Here is a 9211-nt window from a genome sequence, read left to right on the forward strand (position 1 = left end):
TTTTATAAGGTCTACGTATGTGAATGTTTAATTTCAAGTCAACTGCAAAAGAAAGTATTTTGTACCAGAGGACATGAGTCAACAAAAAATAATTATTTTTCTCAGGTATTCTGAAGTAATATTAAGCAGAACCATTACACTTCCGGCTTGTGTGATCTTGATCCTAACTGAGTGAAATGAGTGAGTCTGAGGACATTCGTGAAGTGAGAAGTAAAGGAAGCTGTCATTCTTTGTAAATAGCCAAATATACACTCAAGCATTGGAAGTTAAGCATTTCAGTTCAAGCTACATTTCATTGGGAGCTTTTGTTTAAAAAGCCCAAAAGGCTCTGTTACTGACATTCTGGAGAATTCAAAGGCAGGAAAAAAAACTCATCAGCACATTGTTGCAACCTGTCAGACATCCTGCCGTGTCTAACCACAGTCAAAACAACTTTGTTGTTTTTTTTAACGGAGTCTGGAGTTAGAAACACCAGCTTTCTGTGAAGTCATCTCACAAACTCAAAAACATCACTTAGAACTGCTTTAGAGAAGCTACGGGCATTCAAGAAGTGCTTAAAAGCAGCACCTTACCCYGCAGGCGCTTCTGTGGCAGCAGGTCAGGTCACCCCTCTTGTCTAATCCAGTCAGCTGCTCAGACTATTGTTCCTTTCAGTTTGGCATCTGGCTTCTGCTGTGTTCTGTTCAGTCCTGGAACCCCTTACCCAAACATCTTGACAAGTCTTCACTTTCTGTTCCTGTTTCGCTCTCTCTCTACCCGTGTTTTCCGTACTCCTCCTCCTCCTCCTCCTCCTCTTTCTGTGAGTGTGTGTGTTTTGGTCCCTGCCCACTTTGTGTAAGAATGGGCCCTCTGTCTATGGTTATGTTTCCTGCACGGTGCTGGATTCTTGTGGTCGCCATACTTTCCCAACACAACAAGCACGGGGTGACATCAGTCAGAAAGGCAGAAAGCTTAAGCAAATTCATGACGAATCTTACATTTTCAAGCACAAAAGTACTCTATGGAAGTAGTTAGAAATAAACTTCCCCTACTGCGTTACATTACCTGACACGAAGACCTTGCAACACCAGGATATGTTGCAGGAAAGGTGGAGACATGTTGCATAATGACAGAACAAGGGTCCACCCATTCCTAATTCCCAAATCGAGAATAAAAAAAGGGAAATGAAAATGGCCATGTTGCTGAGAAKAACAGCAGGTGAAAGAGTYGGATGAAAGCAAGATATGAATGTGACATGTCTTGTGAAGAGTGTATACTCACAAACCTTGACTTTCTGCCTGTGGCACTGTGGTCAATGCTCTCTCTTAGCTCAGTCAAGCAAAATAGGATTTTGTATTCAAGTAAGAAAGGGACACAGAGGGGTTCATCTCTCCTCCTCTAAGGAAAAGCCTTTGAGCTTCAGTGTACTGACTTATGAACTGTAAATCTGCTCACATAATGTTCAATGTGAGCCTGAGTGAATTCAAAAACGGCTTTGTGTTAGCCTGTACGGTGTAAAAGTGTTCATGCTGTCTGAATGTTTCCATATTTTGMCTGAATTAAAAAGCACAAASTGTAACTTCTATTTACTTGTGGAAGAAGGTTCTCTGTTCAGATAAGACTAACTTTTTGGCATTGCTCAATGCATGCAAAGCTGGAAAAACATTAAACACACTATGTTAAATGATTTCCATGTGTAACTGCAGAGAAAAATAGTTCTACAGAGTATTAATCTATGGGCAATAAATACAAAATGTGCTCCATACTTTTGGGATTTGACCTAAAAAAATAAAAATAAAAGGCATCAAACTCTTGTAACCTTTACCAAAATGCTCCACTTCGTATTGGTGTTTCACATTCAATTCCAGTTACATAAATTAAAGTACTGTACATGGCTGCAATGTAACAAAATGWAAAAAAAAAAAAAAAAAGCTGCAGACGTTTGAATAGTTTTGCAAGGAGAAGTATCTCCAGGCTATACAGTTTAACTATTTACAGTTCCTTTAACAAATGGTTTCTTTGTTTACTTCAAATAAAGTCTGAAGCATGATCACAGCACAGCTGCGACCGTGTGATAATGTACTGTCTGTATCACTTCATCTGATAAACACAAAAAAAATACACACATAGCTTACTTCCTGATCAACTGAGTGAACCTTCAGTGTGCTCCTCTGTCTGCAGGGCATGGTTTCAAGAGATTTGATGAGGCAAGTCTCACCACATCTTGCAGGTGTGCCTGACTCTCAGCCATTCACACACAAACACACACACACACACACACACCCACTGTAATGCGCAGTACGAGCCCAGAGGGTGCTGGCTGACTGGCAGTGTGTTCACTGCCACACAGTGAAACTAGGCCCAGCCCAACAGCTGTTGAGGCTTGAGTGTGTCCAGTCATATCGAGAAAGAGTTGATTAATGGCCTCGGCAGAGCAACACTTCCCCTGATGGAAATTCATCTTTAGGGTACTTTATATGAAAATCATTTAGACGTGTATATCCCATTTGCAGCTTCGGAAACCAGTGCGTTGAAGTCATCCTGTATGCATGGATAGACATTTAATCTAGTAAAGATATTTGAATATTTGATTCTGAAAGTTCTGGATGTTAGATGCTACTCGGTTGCTTTCGGCAGTAAGAATGAGTAACTGGATAAATGTACCATGGGGGATATATTTTACAATATTTTGCCATTTCTTTGATAGAAACAGTATTACTCTTATAAAATAAGCTCTCCATACATTTTCTTACTTCCTGGAACACTGCATTCTCAATTTTTACTGCACTGACCTCTTGTATATGTCCCATTTCCTCTGTGAAACCTTACTCTCACTTCATACTGCTTTGACCTGGCGCTATAATGGGTGTAGCTGCCATCTGGTTTTCCACAGTGGGTCTCACCTAGGAGGAAAAAGCTCAAATAATACATCCTTTTATCCAACACAGGTCTATGGCTGAACAAATTACAGGAAAGACCACTGAGCTTATGTTGGATCACTGGTCAGACAAGCACGATAGWAAATCCAAAAAGTAGCTGTGACATTACCAGGAGCATTAACTAAAGGCTTATGGAATTACTGGGCCATGTAACAGAGCAGTACCGATCACAGCGACCGTCTGGCTCTGACAACACACTAACTTGAGCCAGAAAGGATCCAACAGTGTGTGCTTCTGTGAGTTCTTGTATGTGAGTGCTAATGAAAAGTGACTAAAATGAGGTTGGAGTGGGATCTGACACRTGTCCAGGAATAGCTCGGCCAATAAAGTCTCCTGAGGGACAGACCTGAAGAGTGACTCAGCCGTGCAAAATGTTTGAATCCAGGTAACACGATGGGAAAACGCATGTCTTCACTTTATAAGGAATTGCTTCTTGTGCTGCATAATCCAGCTATTAGTTGGTATGTAAACTGAAGGTTTTCACAAGGGGTTCCTTGTTGCACATGAAGTCAGACTGCTATTTAAGCATTTTATTACATAAGAATCCCAGCATAGTTCTCWTATGACAAACACAGCTTTCTTACGCTTGATTTTATACCCTGGCTACTCAGCTACATAAATAAACAGAGAGACGCAATCCACTTGAGGAGTGGAAAGTATTTTTCTTTAGCAAAGGCTGACCATCAATCAACAAGGACCTTTCAAGTTCCTTGTTGCTTGTCTCTCATTTCCAGAMAGGGAAGCAGGAAAATGATGTCCTGTGGGATTGTAGAGTCACACTGTTGAGATGTTGATGTTTAGGGTTTCCTAGGACATACAGACCTATGGAAAAAAAGACTAACCAAAATGCAGCAGATAAGCTATTCTGTGTGCATTCAGAAAGGCAACATGTTTGCCCTGTATTACTGCTCTTTCTTCATCACTTGAAAACAGACTCTGGCACAAGTTCCTGAGAAGGCAGATAACCAGTCTAAAAAAAAAAAAAAAMACACAAACCACAAAATGACCTTATGTGGTCATACAATAATAAACTATGTCATGAATGCACTTCCCTGTCTTGTTTCTTTTGAGTGCGTGTGTGTTTAGCATTTCTCATCTTGTACAATCCTTTTTTTTTTCAAAGTTGTGAGGATCTTCGCATTTTGGGACTGAAAGCCAGAGCTTCATGTATAAAGGAAGTGTTTGTTTTTGGGGTTAGATTTAGGGTTAGGCGTGTACTGATAATGGTTAACTGTAGGCCATGGTTAGTTTATAGAAATTGATTTTAAAAAATGAATGAACGTAAATGCAAAGTTTTTGTGAAGATTGTGAAAGTTTTCTCTACATAAAATAATTAGTTTTGCAACTGTTGACAGTTTTTTGTTTCAACGCTGTAATTAACAAGCAAATTGCACAAAATACTTTAAATGCAGACAAAAGTGCAGCCTTCTAKTTCAGGAGATCAATTTGAACTTGTCCTCTCTTAAAGTAGGGATTAATCTACCGTATTTTCYGCACTATAAGGTGCACCTAAAAACCTTCAATTTCCTCAAAAGCCAACAGTGCGCCTTATAATCCTGTGCGCCTTATATATGGACCAATATTGAGCCACAACAGGTCTAGCAACTACGGTAAGCAGCCGCCGACTTCATTTTCCCCAGTAGAAGAAGAAGTACGCGGTGCATGCTGGGATAGTTGTCAGAACGCTGGTTTGTTAATAAAGTTTGATAATACATTTAAAGCCAGGGGAGAGGGAGGAGGGGAAGAGAGACAGAGTCTGCGGCGGCAGCGTGTCGGTTGGTCTGTGTTACCCAGAAAGCAGTTGGGCACAATATCGCAACACCAACACCGTGAGTGAAACAATGACTGGCACAGCCTACTATATAAAGTACTCGGGAACCACTTCTTTACAAATGTGGATGTGTAATAATAGAGTACGGAACAAATTGGCAACCCAAACTGAAGCATCTATTCTATGCGCCTTATAATGCGCATATAAAGKTAAAAGTTTTAAAATAGGCATTTCATTGAAGGTGCGCCTTATAATCCGGTGTGCCTTATAGTCCGGAAAATACGGTAGCGCCTTTGAATATACCCCTTTGCCTAAATGTTATCATTTATCAGCCYTGACAACGAAAACCTTTACAAACTTATACGAAATGTGGTACGGACAAACGTGGATGTGGTCAGATGATCTGGTCAAAGGATCTCAACTAGGTGGAAAATGCTGAGTATGGCCTGAAAACAAACATCCACCCTTAACACACTATTCCCAAAGGAAAGTATGCTGGCAGTACTTTCATGTTGTGGGGATGGCTTTCCAGAGAAACTGGTCAGARTAGGCAGGAAGATGGATGAAGCTAAATGCAGAACAATCATGTTAAGACTCCAAAAGGCTTAAGACTGGCGTGGAGGTTCGCCTTCCARAAGAATAACAACACAAAGCACACAGCTCAGCCGATTTCCGTAATTTYGGGAGATYGGTSACCAACCGATACTTACACGTGGAGCCGATCTTATACCCCCATCTTATTTACCTCAGCAAAGGTCTAAACATCAACCACTGTCCTCTTCTGCTCTCCAGTCAAATAGGTTTGACTGACAGACTGGCTCACCAGGTTATGTCTGCATGTTTGCAGTTAACAATAGTCACCGCACAGTTGTCAACTCAGCAGCTTTCTTGCAATAGCGACATTTCAGACAAAAAATGGATCTGTCATGTAAAATCTGAACAAAATTTGCTGAGGTTTGTGGATATAATGTGACATAATGGGAAAAGGTTGAAGAGGGATGGATTCTTTGTAAGAATACTGCCACTTGGATGAAAACTATCTTGACATAAAGAACGCAATGCCTTACAATATTTCAATAAATCTGTGCTTATTATATTGACTCCCTTCCAGCAACTTTTTACTACAATGCATCTTATTCTCATCCAATGTATATCTTAGTGGAGCATTGTTAAGTGAGTSAGGAAGCTGTTATGAGATGTTGRAAAAATAAATCATGAAGACAAAAAGCATTGCTTTCCTTAATCATCTAAAAATGATGTATGTAGTCAAGCTCTACATCTATCTAAGCACTTAGYCATGAACTCACATCTAMATTTATAGRTCAGCTTATTCAAGGGAGGCCATAGTGTGACACTTTAGAGTTAGCTTTAGCCTTTTAGTTGATCTAAATCTAGCAGCAGAAAGTAAAAAAATCTTGCAAACACTTACAGAATATATGTAGAAATTGTTATAAGTGTTTGTCAGGGATTTTTATTAAAGGTAACCATGAAAACGACCATGGGGTCGTTTGTTGGGGGCAACAGGAGCTCYACGCACTCTTTGGTCTTACTTATTTAAATATGCTGACAAATTTAATTACCAGTGTTTCATTTGGAATAAAACTATTATAACAATAAGAATACAGGTCCCTCTGAAAGCATAAACATAGCATAAAGTTAACCAGCATGCCAATCCCAACCTCACTTTCAGCCCCACTGAAGTTGTCAATGGGCAAATCTTCATGTCTCCCTTGTTTCTGTGATTTATGAGAGGCCCTGTCTGTTCGTGCTTYCCCATTCCAACTCACGGCACTCTGAGCATCAATAAATGTCTGATAAAAATCAAGCTGCTCACCGGCCGGTCGCCCAATTATGCCCCAGTGTTTACAACTCCATCACAGCGAGAGCCTAACTGGGAAATCTGGGCTGCACCTCCCTCTTATTCAGATGACTGCCATGGCCTGTTAACTTTCTGGGCTCAGTGAGACGTAAGAGACTCAGGGAGAACACAGGAGGCTGCGGGTGGGCCACAACGCTGCTTTTCATCAGCCTCACATCATGACCAGTTCTGTGTTCAATCCTGTCCAGAGATGTGGATATTTTACCAGATGGATAGAACTGAACTGGTGTGCTTTTTGCTGATGAAAAGCAAAACTAAAAAACAACAAAAAAAATGATGGAATAAATCAAGAGGATGATTTGCATAAAAGAAATGAGATCTGCTTCTTTACCCATGCAGAGCTAAATATAAGAAGCTGTTCATGCATTTGCACAAATATCTAATTTTCCAAAATCAGTTCTGTATTATTGATCTTTTTAGTCAGGGCACATGAATAATTACATTTTGGATTAGATTTATACATATTAGATTGAATTTTCTATTTAGTCTCTGGAGGTTTTTGACCAGCTAGAGTTTTGTCATAAAACACCATTTCCAAAGGATTTTTTTTATTCATCATCATTAACAAAATCTCCAGAATTACCAGAATTGAGTGTTTTCTCCAGAGACCACATCATAATTTGGYCCAATGAGGTTGCAAAACTACTTAAATAGAGTGACTGTTAACTTGTGTTAAAAATAACTGCACTGACTGATACTCCAGTAATGTCAAATCTTTGAAACTTGACTGGCTTAAGAACAGCAGACCTTATGTCGACTGTATTCTTTCAGACAGTGGAAAAGAAAGAAAAACTGCTGCAAAGACGCAAAAGTCATTTGCTGCTCTTTTTATTGAATCTGTAAATTGAGTTTTTATGCAAAACCAAAATAACACGAAACACGTCCTAATTTTTTCCTCTCAGATACCAACTTTCTTACCAGAGTATATGCCAAACAAATACTCCAAGCCTGAAACCAATGTTGTACGTTGGAGCAAAAACGGTAAATTGATTAAATGTTTTGTTTGTTTTTTTTTCTCCAGTGGAGAAGTCATAGTAAAATGGCTTTAAGTCCTTGATGTTTCTGAATTTTAAATGTTCTTTAGAACTACTTTTTCACACAGGGATTTTGTTTTTGTAGGTTTTGGCATGCCAAAGTTCACAGTTTTATTAACATTGCACCTCAACAGAGCAACTGCATCACAATGAGTGGTGGATAAATAAATGTGTTAGATATTGTTGCAAATGAACATATTCATAAGCAATGTGACACTTCTTTGCTGCTGAAAAAACATAAAAGCTAAAAGTAATGTCTGTTCAGTAACTATATGAAAAACAGCAATTAGTTACTGTTTATTTTTACCCYTGTTAACACTGAGTCAGACTCAAACCTGTGAAAAACACCAAACKATGTAACTTACATAATGTAAGTTTAACTCTGGACAAACAACAGGCTAAATTCAATTAAAACTGAAGAGAATAAACTAATAACACCAGAGGCATTTCTACTTGAAAAAATTAAAATATAAAACACACTGGTACAGGGTGAAATATTTATGGCCCTTCACATAAATTAACCCCCAAATTAGAARGACTTAACGAGGTTCTGCTGCAACCACAACTCCAAACAAAACCTGGATTTTGTATCTGACAATGAGGCACTCAACAAAATATATGCTCAAATATCTGAGTCAGCAAACAGGAGCCTCCCTGTACAACACCACATCAGGATGGCCATCTGACCCAGCAAACGTCATGATATTAACAAAATATTAGCTTTATAATAGCAAAAGAAACTCAAACAAGGCAACAAGGGCGAAATTAACGTTACCAATTAAAAGAAAGAAATGTTACCGATAATCCCGAGTAGAATTAGCCTTATGCTAACAGAGCAATGTTGCAGCTAAACTAAACAGCGAAAAAGAGAGCAATACGGTTGCTAAAACCAATAAAGCACACTGAGCAACGGAAGCTGYAGCTTACCGTCAAGGTGGGGATTTAAGATTCCCTCTGCTGCCATTGTCAACTTTATTACCATAGCAACACAGAACTTWTCGGGCATCGACTATGGCAGGGGCACCTTTCTGTCCGCCCAAAAGACATTGACTTTAGCGATGCTGATTGGCCAAATGTTTATTTTCACCTAGCAACCACACACGATTGGCTAGTTGGCTTCTTCCAGAAAACAACTAACAGGAGTCTGTCCTGGAAAATTCACTGTTGAATAAGAAGTGGTAAGGTTGCGTAAGTAATTCAGATTACATTGAGATACACTGATAGGAAAATTGGCCAAATTATCATTTTTTAAATTMATATTTATAGATCATTTTTAGATCCTCACCCTTCTGCCCTACCCAGAAACAACAAATGATGGATGACAACCATTTATCCATATCCTTGTTCAAATTTCTGCATTTTTAAAGCCATACTTGCTGCATTCTGAYTGCAAACRGTAAGTTTGCATGTTCTTTCACTAATATGTTGTTGAAACACCTTTAGAATGAAAACAATATTCAGTTTTTATTTTACTGGGAGTTTATCAAACTGCCACATCCTGGWTTTTTGATATTGCCTAACTCCTTTGCCATTGTTGTAAAGCCTTAAAAGTTTTGGGTCAACAACCAGTTCATTATTTCATCAGTATTGAACAATTTGAGAAAAGCAG

At 39.0% G+C, this 9211-nt stretch overlaps 1 protein-coding gene across 1 annotated transcript in view; it reads right to left on the reverse strand.

The window, feature by feature from the left end:
* kiaa0040 (KIAA0040 ortholog) overlaps positions 1–8629 on the reverse strand; it is a 15247-nt gene extending 6618 nt beyond the window's left edge. The window contains exons 1-2 of the mRNA XM_008434155.2: positions 8530–8629; positions 2772–2882 (exon numbers count right to left, since the gene is read on the reverse strand). The gene's annotated coding sequence lies outside the window, so the exon portion shown is untranslated. The remainder of the gene's footprint in view (positions 1–2771; positions 2883–8529) is intronic.
* Between the last annotated feature and the right edge of the window lie 582 nt (positions 8630–9211).

The sequence above is a fragment of the Poecilia reticulata genome, linkage group LG17 (genome assembly GCF_000633615.1).
Source record: "Poecilia reticulata strain Guanapo linkage group LG17, Guppy_female_1.0+MT, whole genome shotgun sequence".
NCBI classification, from domain to species: Eukaryota; Metazoa; Chordata; class Actinopteri; order Cyprinodontiformes; family Poeciliidae; genus Poecilia; species Poecilia reticulata.